This window comes from Oryctolagus cuniculus, chromosome 19 (genome assembly GCF_051225735.1).
Source record: "Oryctolagus cuniculus isolate XC-2025 breed Fujian yellow rabbit chromosome 19, ASM5122573v1, whole genome shotgun sequence".
Classification (NCBI taxonomy): Eukaryota; Metazoa; Chordata; class Mammalia; order Lagomorpha; family Leporidae; genus Oryctolagus; species Oryctolagus cuniculus.
Genome location: NC_142885.1, coordinates 25,601,278 through 25,615,478, shown reverse-complemented (window position 1 = coordinate 25,615,478; position 14,201 = coordinate 25,601,278). Strand labels below are relative to the sequence as shown.

At 44.4% G+C, this 14,201-nt stretch overlaps 1 pseudogene; it reads left to right on the top strand.

Moving 5' to 3' along the window:
- Positions 1-4,720: 4,720 nt before the first annotated feature.
- LOC100348793 (sister chromatid cohesion protein DCC1 pseudogene) lies at positions 4,721-6,178 on the top strand (annotated as a pseudogene).
- Positions 6,179-14,201: the final 8,023 nt, after the last annotated feature.

The window sequence follows — 14,201 nt, the reverse complement described above, 5'->3', positions numbered from 1 at the left end:
CCCTCACAACAAGGAGACAGGTGCCTTTATCATCCACACTTTATAAGAAGTTGTAATAAATGTTTAAATGCATGGCTACATGTCCAGTTTTACACACACAGGAATGATTCCAATCCATGCATCTAACTCCAGAGCATACAGACATTTTTTGTTTAATTCTTTTTTTTACTTTTATTTAATGAATATAAATTTCCAAAGTACGGCTTATGGATTACAATGGCTTCCCCCCCATAATGTCCCTCCCACCCGCAACCCTCCCCTTTCCCACTCCCTCTCCCCTTCCATTCACATCAAGATTCATTTTCGATTCTCTTTATATACAGATCAGTTTAGCATACATTAAGTAAAGATTTCAACAGTTTGCTCCCACACAGAAGCATAAAGTGAAAAATAATAGATGAGTTTTTAAATGATGATGAAATCAGATCAGACCTATTGTCATGTTTAATCCCAGTGAGAGTCAAGTTGGGAATTGATAATTTCTTTTTTTCTTTTTACAGAAGATCAGTTTAGTATACATTAAGTAAAGATTTCAACAGTTTGCACCCCCATAGAAACACAAAGTGAAATATACTGTTTGAGTACCTTTCTCTGAAGGGAGGAGAGAACCTCCACTTTGACTATGACCTTGTCTAAACAAGATAAGAGTTGGAGAACTCAAAAGGCTTCCATAGCCTTGGAAACTCATGACTGGAGCATAGGGAGATTACTGATGCCATAAACAGGAGTGTCAATTTGTAAATTCAACAACAGGAGTCACTGTGCACTTACTCCTCATGTAGGATCTCTGTCCTTGATGTGCTGTACATTGAAATTTAATGCAATAACGAGTACTCAGAGCATACAGACTTAATCATGACAAAACCCCACACTTTATGAAATGCTGGTAGCACACAAATATGTAGAAAGAGAGGCACACTATACAATTATTCCCTAGCATGCTAATTTGTAATTGTCCTAATTATGTTTACTTCCCACAAGAAAGCATGTTTTATGAGCCAAGCAGGCCTTAGCATACAGGAGTTAAGGGCACACCTTCCTGTTTATTGTCCAGCTGCTTGGCCTCTTTTGGTCTCAGTTTCCTTATGGATAAAAAAAACCCATAATGTCCAACTCACAGAGTAGCAGAGAGAATGAAAAACAAATGTGTGCAGAATGCTTGGCTCACAAGAAGCACAATAAATTGCTGCTGCTATCAGTATTCCTAGACACAGCACTGGCTCCCACAGCATGAAGCCAAAGCTGGACATACAGTAAATCACTGAAAAAATATAGGTTTTGGGGTTTTTCTCATATCTTCCAGGTTCCTTGGATATTTCTACCCATTCAACAAACATTTGAGCAGTTTCTATTCCATGTCAGGCTGTTCAAAGGGTTAAACCAAACAGGAAAGTTGTCTACTACTCACTACATAATGCTATGGTTGTCACCCCTAACTTGCCTTCCTTTCTAATACAAAATTAGAAGGCAGGCACTCTCTCTAGGCAAATTTACCAACATATTAAACATCTAACTCTAATATCACTAGAATTATTTTATCACATTCTTGCAAATCAATGCAGTCTGAAAATGATTTCTTTGTTTAACCTGTAAAAATAGGCTGGTTGGAATTATGGTTGTGAGGCAGGATGTTAAGCTTCCACCTGCGATAAGTTACAAATACAAATTTCAAACCACATGCTTCCATTATGTGGTGATTAACTGAGGCAAATTCTACTATGGCCTTGCTTGAGTGTTGATGCTGCAGAGGGGCTTGGGGAAATGTACAGGCTCTTCATCAGCATATCTCACCTGTACAAAGCATTAGGCATGGTGGAGAAGAGATATTCCAGACTGTCCATGCCAACCAAGGATGAGAAATGGTAAATGAGAAGTGGGGAGAAACAATACCAGCGTTCATGGTAAAAGGAAGAGTCCCGCCTTAATATGTTGACCATGCAGGTATACTAAGGACTTGTCCTCCTTTTTGCCAATGACCCAGCAGGCTGGTTCACCACACTGATGAAGTAATACCTGATTCAGTGCCCACAGGTCACAATTATCTAGGCTATGAGCCCAGTAAACAGATGAGTGTCACCCACAGAAGTGCCTGTGGGGTGCATGAACTACTGTGCCAAGGGACCTGCTATGGAGACTAGCTTGGGGGATGAGCCACATCAGTGCTGAGGAGTGTCTGAAGCAACACATGAAGTTCATCTGAAAGGAGACAACTTGGGATCCCCCTTCAACACAGCATCTAATAGTCACCACTTTGATGTGGATGGCCAGATGTGGTATCAGCTTGTGGAAAGTGGATGAAGAGGTGTCAGGCAGAATAGCACCTGACGGCACACCTTTAGCTTCATAGTTCTGAGTGACAAGCACAGCAGGAAGCTGCTGCTGTGAACACTCCATTGCGTGGATGTACTTGGGTATTTTCTAGAGTGTTGAGGGTCTGCACAGCTTAACTTCAGGGGCTATGACCATCAGGGCCAGGAGAGTTGGTTTGGACTGTTGTAGGACTCCTCTTAAAATAACAGAGGGGTGAGCATTGGGGAACAGCATGTAAGATGGCTCTTTCGAGACCCACATCCTATATTAGAGTGTGTGGGTTTGAGTCCCACTCCACATCCAATCCAGCTTCCTACTAAAGTGCATCCTAGGAGGCAGCATATAATAGCTCAGATACTTGGGTCTGTGCCACCCACACCGAGTTCTGGGATTTTCACTTCATAAAACCTGATGTTTTCACATCACAACCTGGCTGAATTCCAGCTATTGTGAATATCTGGAGAGAACAGTGGATGAGAGATCGCTGTGCCTTTAATGTGAATAAAATTAATTTTCAAAATTTAAATAAACCTCCTGCATCCATGTGGTCAGACTGGGACTATTCCAGTTGGGCCCCTTCCCTGTGATGTTGGCAGCAGCATAGGCTAATTGAAAAAATGCCTGAATACCTCAGTGGCCTCCTTTTCTCAGTTGTGCATCATTGTTTGACATACAAAGTTCATGATGGAGTGTTATTTTCCAGATCACCAACACACATTGCAGCAAAGGAACACCTCATGTTCATCCACTCTGCATGGAGGACCCCATCAGCTCTGCTTCTCAGATGATATGAGTCTCTCATGTGGGTTACAGGGACCCACATACTTCAGCCATCACTCCCTCCAAAAGTGCATATTAGCATAAAGCTGGAATTGAGAGTTGTGACTGTAACCTAGGCATGCCAATATAGGATGTGGACATACTAAGCAGGGTTGTAACACATGCCAAATGTCAATCCCTCAGTGAATTTTTGAAGTGCCTCTGTATATCCAAGGCTTTCAGAGAAAGGAGACAGAGCCTTCTGGGCCCTGCCCCTTTACTACATAGTTTCTGCTTCTCCCCAACATTGCACACTGCTTCATGTGTCTCTCTCTGTGCATGCTCACTTCTGAGGTCTATTCATGTAGACAGGGAAGAGCAGCAGAGCACAGAAGAGTGGGTCTGGGAGACAAGGCAGATTAGGGAAAAACTGGACTGTGACAGTTTCTGCCTGGATCCTGCCACTTAGTGTTTAGTGACCACATCTGAAGCAGAGGAACATTGGACATCTACATGCCAAAAACTGAAGTATAATATCTTTATATTACCCAGGCATGAAAGTCAAATCAAAATGAATTGAAGGCTTACATAAAAGGGCTGAGAATATAAAACCCCTTACAAATGGAAGCAAATTAATTGATATTAGTCTCAACAATGATTGTTTAGATATGACACTAAACGCATAGGTGACAAAAGCAAAGACTGAAAAAAATCTAAGAAGTATTCTGCATGTGATAGGAAAAACAGAACAGATAAAGCAAGAAATGAAGAAAACATTGGACAACCTGAGTTTGAACACAAACAACTCAAAAACAAATATTGTAATAAAAATTGCACAAAGGATTGATCAGTTTTCCATTGAATATATACAAGTAGCTAACAGGTAACTTAAAAGGGGTTCAGAAACAGCTAATGAAGACTACAATGCTAATTAAGACCACAGTGATTATCATCTCATATGTGTTAAAACAATTATCCAAAAGTAAAAAGATAACATTGGCCCAGGGTGGAATAAAGGAATATAAAAATTGTTGCTGAGAAAGTAAATTGGTACATACAATATAGAAAACATTATGTAGGTCTTCAATCAAAATTAAACATAGAACATATGACAAAGCAATCTCACAACAGCGTGTATATCCAAAGGAAACCAAATCAGTATCTCAAATAGATACCTTTATCTCCACATTACTGGCAGCATTATCTACAAGAACAAGATATGGAGACAACCCCACTGTCAACGTATGAATAAAGAAAATGTGATAAACACACATACACAGGAATCGCAGACAACCTTAATAAGGAAATTCTTCCATTTTGTCAGGATGTGGATCCAAAAATATGAATGTGGACATTAGGCTATTTGAAATAAGCACAGAAAGATAAATGCCACACAATATCACTCATATGTGTAATCTAAGAAAGTCGCACTTAATCACAGAATAGAATGGTGGTTGTCATGGGCTGAGAGTGAAGGACATGGGAAAATGTTAGCTGAACACACATTTGCAGCTATGAGATAAATTAACAAAATTAACACTTCAAGACCTTAATATTCAACACAGTAAATAGTTGATTATGATATCACATACTCACAACTTGCTAATATCTTCCATATTCTTTAATAACATAGGGATGTAATGTGATGGATATGTTAGATTGTCTTAATCATTTCATAATGTATATGTACAAGAGATTTCCAGAAAGTTTATGAAAAAATGTAATCAAAAGATAACGTGAGGCGTCTCGCGGGTCCTTTCTGTCCTCCGGTTGTTACAGGACTCCCTGAGCAGACGCTGCCATGAAGAGAACCCGCAATGAGGTGGACGCCACGCTGCAGATCACCAAGGTGAATGCGGCCGAGCTGCTGCCTGCCGTGTACTGCTTAAGCTTCAGCCCCGGGGCCGGCGGCGGCGACTTCTGCCTGCTGGAGCTGGAGCCCGCGCTCTGCCAGCAGCTGGAGGCCAGGCACAGTTTTGTGATTTGTGGTGATAAAGATGAACAAGCAGTGCTGTGCAGTAAAGACAAAACATATGACTTGAAAATAGCAGATACTTCAAATATGTTGCTTTTCATTCCCAGTTGTAAAACTCCTGATCAGCTGAAGAAGGAAGAAACACACTGTAACATTATTCACACTGAGATCTTTGGTTTTTCTAATAATTATTGGGAGTTAAGAAGATGTAGACCTAAATTAAAGAAGCTAAAGAAACTTTTGATGGAAAATACCTATGAAGGACCTGACAGTCAAAAAGAAAAGGATTCAAATCATTCAAAATATACGACTGATGATTTGCTTGATCAAATTCAGGCAAGTGAGGATGAAATAATGACCCAGTTGCAAGTTCTAAATGCCTGTGAGATTGGAGGTTATTGGAGAATTCTTGAATTTGACTATGAGATGAAACTTCTGAATCATGTAACTCAGCTTGTGGATTCTGAATCTTGGTCGCTTAATAAAGTTCCTTTGAGTACATGTATTCAGGAACTTGGACCATTGGAGCCAGAGGAAATGATAGAACACTGTCTTAAATGTTATGGAAAGAAATACATAGACGAAGGTGAAGTTTATTTTGAACTGAGTGCTGATAAAATATGCAGAGCAACAGCACAGATGCTTCTTCAGAATGCAGTGAAATTCAATCTTGCTGAGTTTCAATAAGTGTGGCAACAGAGTGTCCCTGAAGGAATGATAACTAGGCTTGATCAGCTTAAGGGTTTAGCATTGGTTGATAGAAATTCAAGGCCAGAAATCATATTTTTGCTGAAAGTTGATGACTTACCTGAAGGTGATCAGGAACGTTTTAATAGTCTGTTCTCTATAAGAGAGAAGTGGACAGAAGAAGATATTGCTCCATATATTCAAGATTTATGCGGAGAAAAGCAAACCATAGGTGCATTACTCACTAAATATTCTTGTTCTTCAATGCAGAATGGTGTCAAAGTTTATAATTCAAGAAGACCCATTTCTTAAAGGAACAACAGTCTTTTCTTTGGGACTAAAGTTGCTTTGTAAAAATCCTGGATATTAAAGGACAAAAATATCCTCTTCTGCATTTTATTTCTGACTTTGAAAACTTAGTCTCTTGTGGCATTTTTTTCCTTAAGCATTTTGAAACTAGTACTCTTCTTTATTAAGTTTAATATATTATTTTTGCACACACACACACACACACACAAACATGAATTTGTCGCTCCCCCTCTTCATGGAGGAATGACACTAAACCCTGCCTAGGTTTCCTATCCGAGTCACGGCACCATTATGTCGCTCCCCGTCTTCGTGGAGGAATGACACAGGACCCTGCGCTGTTCTTTTGTCTGCTCGGCCCTCCCCAGGTTTGCTGCTGGTTCTTCCCGGGTTGGCTACAGTCCCTTCCACCTCCGTGGAAGGGCAGTTCCCCCTGCCACTTTCCCCACTTCCGTGGGGGAGTGGCACACCGCCGGCCGGCTCTCTCGGGGACTGCTCAGGTGTTCCTCAGGTGTTCCTTCAGATGTTCCTGGTGCATGTTGTCTCTCTCCTCCTTTATAGTCCTCTTCCACCAATCCCAACTCTGCTACCCACACGCCGAGTATGCTGCTCTCCTCCAATCAGGAGCAGGTCCTGCTGCTTATTGGTTGAACTGGAGGCAGCTGTGTAGAAGCTGTTTACTCCTCTCCCAGCGCCATATTGTGGGAGAGCAGATGCATAGAATAAGTCTTAATTCCAATAACTTAGTCTAGTCCGAGTTGCTCCCCACAGAATTGTCCATAACTTTTTAACGTCCCTCACATAGCAAAACATCAGTTTTCATACCTTGATGATACACAAATTGTGTCAGTCATACTCTGACAATCTTGAAAAAAATTAAAACAAGCAAAACTAAACAGGCTCCTATATTAAAATATAAATCCAAAATAACTTAGTAAACTAGACATATCTATAGGATTTGGAAGACTTACATGCAAGAAAAATCATTTTTAAAACACACATAAATTTGAGTGGTCAAAATTTCTATTTTGAAAGTGCAAATAGAGATGGCACCCTGTACAGAGAAAGTGTAAGTGCTAAGACAATGCCCAAGTACCAAATTACAGGGTCTTTCTGCTTCTCTAAAACCTGGGTGAAAACCCCAAGCCAAATAAAACTTCTGTTTCTACCTTACTCAGTCTATGTTACTGTGATATTGGAAACATATGAAAGAGTGAGACATCCTAGAAACAGCTGTGTAAAGAGGTCAATGCCCTGGAAAGTACCCTGCAGGCCACATATTGAGAAAACTCGGGGGAACCAGGTCCCTGTGGGGAGGGAAGGAGGAACCTACAGCGCCTGTCCCACATGAACCACATACACAGAGCCCACATTCTCCCTAGAGACCACCCAGTCCACACTGCACAGTTGGGGGAGACGTGGAGCTACTGCCACACAGCTGGCCTGCTATGGCTCTGGGCTGAGAAGTCTCACCCAAGCAGGGAAGGGGCAGGACCTCGGGGGTGCTGGGTGCCGGTAAAACCCCAAACCCACGGGTCTGAGGGGACCGAGGGGAAGCCCTGTGCCAGCACTAATATGGAGCCCACAGATGCCGGAGGCCTGTGTCCTCCTGGCCTTCGGCTCCGTTTTCCCCTCTCGGTACAACCAGGTCCACACACTCACCATGTCATGGTTGTCAGCTTCCTAGGTGCCCAGCGTCCCCGGTGAGTGAAGGTGGAGAGCTGCAGAGGTCGACTTGCTTGGGAGCCTCCTGGCGGCGGAGCTGTCTCCCAGGAGTTCACTCTGCAGGCAAAATTCTGAGAAGATTGTGACGTCCAGGCCCCGCGTGCTGATGCACTGTGGACGTCACCTTGCCTGATTGGACAGTTTGCCAGCCTTGAGTGCACGGAATGTCACAAAGCACGGAGCCAATCAGCGTCCCCCATAGCAAGGACCCCTAACTTCAAGTTGTCCTGGATGGGAACAGCGAGAGACAGACATGGGTTCAGGTCTGAAATGGCCGCCCCTGGGCTCCGCCTCCCCGCGGCTGGAGGGCTCTCACCTCTGAGCTCCTGCTACCCACTGGCCTCGCCCTGGGTCCCCGTCCTTCTCCCTGCGGATGCTGCCTGGAGCTGGCGGTAACCTGTTGCAGTGAGTTACAGTTCTGTTTATCCGCTTCCGGCGCTTTCGTTTTCCTTGTATTTCTGCTCATTCTGTTGGGTCGTTTGTATTACTTATTGATTTGAATAACACTTAGATGTAACATAATTTACTCTTTTTTTTTTCTTTTCTTCTGTTTTCTACTCTGCCTATTGATCTTTTATATTTTCTAGTTATTTCTTGCTGGCACTTGGTAATCTAATGGATTTTTAAAACATTGATCTTTCCCACAACATTAAATTCATTTATCAGTTTATTTGTTTTTAGATTTTATGGATTCTCCCTAAATAAATATCTCCAATATATTGGCAATTTATTGTTAAGAAATTGATCTTTACATCTTATTTTATTTCTTTTTGCTCTCCCCCTCGCCCCCAACTACTCCTCCAATAAGAAGTTGGCACTAGTGGAGACTTCCTGGTCTAGGTTTACTTCCAGGGTAAAAGCTCTCAATGATTCTGTATTAATTGTGGTTTTCGTTGTAGGATCCTTTTAAAAAATTTTGATCTGAATAAGAAAGCCATTGCTCTTTTTTACTATACTGCAAGCAGTTTTTAAAAATTACATGCTGATTTTTAAATGTTTTTGAACATTAAATTGTCATGTGATTTTCTCCTTGAATTTGTCACCTACCTGGAAAATTTACATGACTTGTTAAGAAATGTTAACCACCTCTTGTATTTTTTATTATATGTGACTTGTTATTCATTATATTTTCATATGTGATTTCATTTATTATAAAAATACTAAGGATTTATGCATCTGTATATGAAAGAGAGTTTATACTTAATTTATATTGAAAGTTCTAGTCAACCTTGCATCATTATCAATGTAATGCTGGCTTTCTAAAAGAAATCTGAAAATATGCTTTGCTTATTTATACTTTGATACATCTGAGAAATATAGGTGTTTTTTATTTCTTAAATGTTTGAAATATTTTGTGTTTCTATAACTGAAGTTTTGTTTCTCTAACTGTTTTATTGGCTGGTGGCCTTCAAATTGGGATTCAACTTCCTTGTTTTAATTTGGAGTTTTCCTATTTTATACTTCTTATATTGGATTTTAGGAATTTATATTTGTGTTTGGGAATTTGACTTTCAAAGTATAGTGGATTTTTATCTCTAGTCAAGTTTTTACCCCAAGAGGTTTTTTTGTTTGTTTGTTTGTTTTGTTTTGTTTTGACATGCAGAGTTAGATGGTTAGAGAGACAGAGAGAAAGGTCTTCCTTCCATTGGTTGACCCCCCAAATGGCCGCTATGGCCAGAGATACACCGTTCCAAAGCCAGGAGCCAGGTGCTTCCTCTTGGTCTCCCATATGGGTGCAGGACCCAAGGACCTGGGCCATCCTCCCCTGCCTTCCTGGGCTACAGCAGAAAGCTGGACTGGAAGAGGAGCAACCAGGACAGAATCCGGTGCCCCAACCAGGGCTAGAACTCTGGGTACTGGTGCTGCAGGCGGAGGATTAGCCTAGTGGGCTGTGGCGCCAGCCTTACCCCTAAGAGTTTTGCAATATTTTTTTCTAAACTTGACAAAGTTCTTTTCTCTGTAAACAATTGTTTTAATACATGAAAATGGACACTAGTGTTACTTTTCCCTGTGTTTCCTCAATTACTTTTACTCATAGTTTATTAACTTTGTTAAAATTAAAAAGTATATCCTGGGACTGATGCTATGGCATAGTGGGTAAAGCCACCACCTGCACTGCTGGCATCTCATATGGGTCCCAGTTCAAGTCCCAGGTGCTCCCCTTCATATCTAGCACTTTGCTATGGCCTGGGAAAGCAGTAGAAGATGGCCCAAGTCCTTGGGCCCCTGCACCCATGTGAGAGACCTAGAAGAAGCTCTTGAATTCAGATAAGGGCAGCTCTTGCTGTTGCAGCCATCTGGAGAGTGAACCAGTAGATGGAAGACCTTTTTCTCTCTCTGCCTCTGCCTCTCTGTAACTCTGCCTTTCAAATATATAAATAAATCTTAAAAAATATTTCCAGAAATGAATGAAAAATCTGTCCCAATTGCTCCTCCTCCAGTCCAGCTCTCTGCTGTGGCCCAGGAAGGCAGTGGAGGGCGGCCCAAGTGCTTGGGCCCTGCACCTGCATGGGAGACCAGGAGGAAGCACCAGGCTCCTGACTTCAAATTGGCTCAGCTTGCCGGCCATGGGGGCCATTTGGGGGTTGAACCAATGGAAGAAAGACCTTTCTCTCTGTCTCTCCCTCTCACTGTCTAACTCTGCCTGTCAAAAAAATAAATAAATCTATGTGTGTGTGTGTATATATATATACACATATATATGCATATATTATTATATTATATATATTACATAGTTATATAACATAGTTATATAGTTACATAACATATATAATAAACATAATTATATAATTTATAACATATAATTATATATTAGAATATATCACATTAGACTATATATTATATATCTTAAATATAATATATAATAACTATGTATAATATATATATATAATTATCAGCAAACTCAGTAAGAAGTTTATTTAAAAATTGAATAAATACAAATTAAAGTATGTGTTTTTCATCAGATTCAAAACAATTATTGCAACTGTTGACATTTTGACATATATGAGGCAATGGCCATTGAATAGAATGTGAATTTGCAAAAGAAATCGGTGATGTGTACCAAAAGTCTTAGCAATACAGATTATGTTTATTATATACTCTTGTCCCAAATAAGCACTTCCTAAAAAAATCTTTCTTTGGAAAAAATAGGTTTCAGAAGTGTCTATGGAAACTTTTTCTTAGGGAAACTTGAGGATAGAAAAGTAAATATCTAACAGTACAGCATTCATTTAATAGTATATGATAAATCCATATGAAGAAACATACTGTTTAGCTATAAAATATATTTACATTATTAAGCAAAAAAAAAAAAACCCTTGCAGAGCAGGATGTATTATATATATAATCCACTATTTTTCAAAAACATGCTTATTTATTTTTTAAATATTGATTTATTTATTTGAAAGAGTTACACAGAGAGAGCAGAGGCAGAGAGAGAGAGAGAGAGAGAGAGAGGTCTTCCACCCACTGGTTCACTCCCCAATTGGCCGCAATGGCCAGAGCTGTGCCGATCCCAAGCCAGCAGCCAGGAGCTTCCTCTGGGTCTCCCACAGGGGTGCAGCACTTGGGCCATCTTCCACTGCTTTCCCAGGCCATAGCAGAGAGCTGGGTCGGAAGTGGAGCAGCCAGGTCTTGAACTGGTGGCCATATGGGATGCCAGCGTTTCAGGCCAGGGCGTTAACCTGCTGCACCACAGCACCAGCCCCAAAAACATGTTTATACAGATATATTTCCTCAAGCCTTGTGTTATGTGAGCGAAGCCATCTGTTTGACTCACATAAGCGTACCTTAAAAAGATTGTGGAAATGGAATTAAAAGTTAAATTTATTTTGGTTCAAAACATGTTGAAATTTATATATACATGGGTTATTTAAAAAGTTCATGGAAAACATGTATTATGAGAAATACATATTTCAAATGTTATGTACCAACATAAACTTATCTTCTATTTCCCATGAAATTTTGAAATCCATCAGAAAAACATGGTGTTCCTGGGAAATATCTGGCAATTATTTAATATACTGTAGAGATGCTAAATCTGCCTGAAGTTACTAAGAAAGAATGTGGTCGTGATTAGACACTTTTTCATTTAACCTCTCTGCGTTGTAACCAATCGTCACATTTAAAGAAACTATTTCCAGGTGTTGTGCAATCTGTGATACCGAAATCAGAGCAGAGAGTGTCTTCTTGACGCGGCGGCTCACCGGCCAGAGCCCTAGGGCCAGTTGAAGGGGCTGCCCGCCAGCAGCGAGTCCCGGGTGAGCGTCTGGGCAGGCGTCTTGCCCACCAGGCGCAGCAAGTGGAGCTGCTTGCTCAATGAGGGGCGCCTGGAGCACGCGCAGGACCGGGCGCGCTGGGACTGGGACGGGTACTGGGCGCGCAATACTCCATGAGAGCCACCTGCGCCTGCTCCTGCAGCCTCTCAGCGCGCGCAGAGGCCGAGAGCGCCATGACCTTGAGGCAGCCGGACTCCACCGAGTCCGCCTGCAGGCGGCCCAGCTCGTCCACCTGCTCCTGGTCCAGGAAGGCCACGCGCGCTCGGCCGGCGGTGGCGCCCTGGCAGGCAGGGGCAGCGCTAAGAGCAGCCGCGCCGCCAGCGCTCTTCACCTGGTCCATGCCCAGCGCCGCGCCGCCGACCCCCGCACCTGCCACACCCGCAGCTGTGCCATCAGCTCCCACACAGGTTGCTCGGGAATGAGTCTCCGCCTCCGCACCTGCCGCGCCCCCAGCTGCACCGGGAACAAGCCTCTGTCCGCCGCCGCGCCAGCACCCAGCCTGGAGGGCTGCCGGAGGAGGCGGCCAGCGCTGCCAGGCAGTGATTGAGGGATGCGGCCGCGCTGCAGCGCTGCGGGGCGGCAGGAGGGAGAGAGAGAAGGGCAGGGAGAAGACAGCCAGAGCGAGGCTCTCTCAGAGTCCCCCCACCCCAGCTCCAGGAGAGCCCGGGTGTCGGGAGGGGGCCTGGGGTCTTCCCCAGGTGGGACTGGGAGCTGGGGCCTCGCCCGCAGCAAGCAGGTGAGGTGGGAGGAGGGAAACCGAGGCAGGGAGGGCTGGCTGCCAGACAGAGCAAATTAAGGAGCTTTAATGAGCCCGCCCACCTGGCCTGATCGAATCCATGAGCTCCAGCCCTAGGCCAGCCTCACGCAGGGCACATTACCAGCCCTGGAGAGGACTCGGGGCTGGAGGTGGGGCTGAGTCCTGCGGGGGTGGGAGTCAGCTGTCCAGTAGGAGTAGCCAAATGGGGCCCAAAAGTGCTGCCCTGGTTATAAGCCCCGCCTGCACCACTCCCCCACCATCCTACCCCAGGGCCTTTGCACCTGCTCACCCCCCCTTCTTCAAACCCCCACCCCAACTCTTCCTCCTCCAGCCCAGGCTGGGGCGTGGGGTTCAAATCCCACCCACAACTCCCTTTTTAATACTAACCCCTGAATTAACAAATCTGCTTTAGAGCAGTATTGGCCATGGAGGAAGGGCTACCCTGGTGGCAACTGAAGCCATGGGCTATTTACTGAGGGCCAACTGTATGCAGGGACCCTGGGGCACAACAGTGCACAAGACAAAGAGAGTCCCTGGAGAAGTCATTGGGTTCCAAAGCAAAGTAAGGGGTTGTGAGCCGTGAGGGTGGGAGGCCGCGCATGGGGTGGGGGGTGCAGCACGTGGCTGTAGTCGCGCCAACCTGAGGGCCGGGCCAGCGGGATTTCAGATCAGCCACGTGAGAAGAGGGGCACAGGTGAACCCCCCAAGCTGAAGGGAGTGGCTTTTCCAAGGGGCTCTGAGCCGACTTTATCAGCTTCCCTCACAGACGCAGTGAGTGGGGAGGACTTCGAAAGCGTGAGAGACTGGAGTCAGACCCTGGGAGGAACCGGCAGACAGAAAGCAGGTATGGGGTGCGCATTTATCCTGAGGCTGGAACCCCCTCTACCCCTACACCGAGACCACCACCCCCCCTCCCCGTGTGGAGCCTGGAGAAACTGCAGGGCATTGGAGTTTAGGGCCGCACTGCTTGGACTCTGTCTGCCCTGGGCCAGGCTGGGGCTTCTGGGGAGGGAACAAGAGTGGGGTCCCCATGAGCTCAGGCTGCCCGGCTCCTGCCTTAAGCAAACAGAGGCAGGGGTGGGAGCAACAGAAACCAAATAAATGTGTGTATGTGCGTGTGTGTTTGTGCATGTGTGTGCATGTATGTGTGTGTCTGTGTGTATGTCTGTTTATTTCTTCAGGACGCAGTGGCCAGGCCTGGGCAGGGGGACCGGGCCCTGGCCACAGCTGTAATTGGATTCCTGCGCCAGTACAGGGTGCAATGGCCCTGGTCTTGTGGTTAGCAGGTGCCAACCCCAGGCCCCACCGGCCGACTGCAGGGAGGATGGGGGCCGCTCACCCTCCTTCCGCAGGCAGCGGGGCTGGGGTGCCATTCACCCACCTACCGCACGCCCCCACCAGGCTG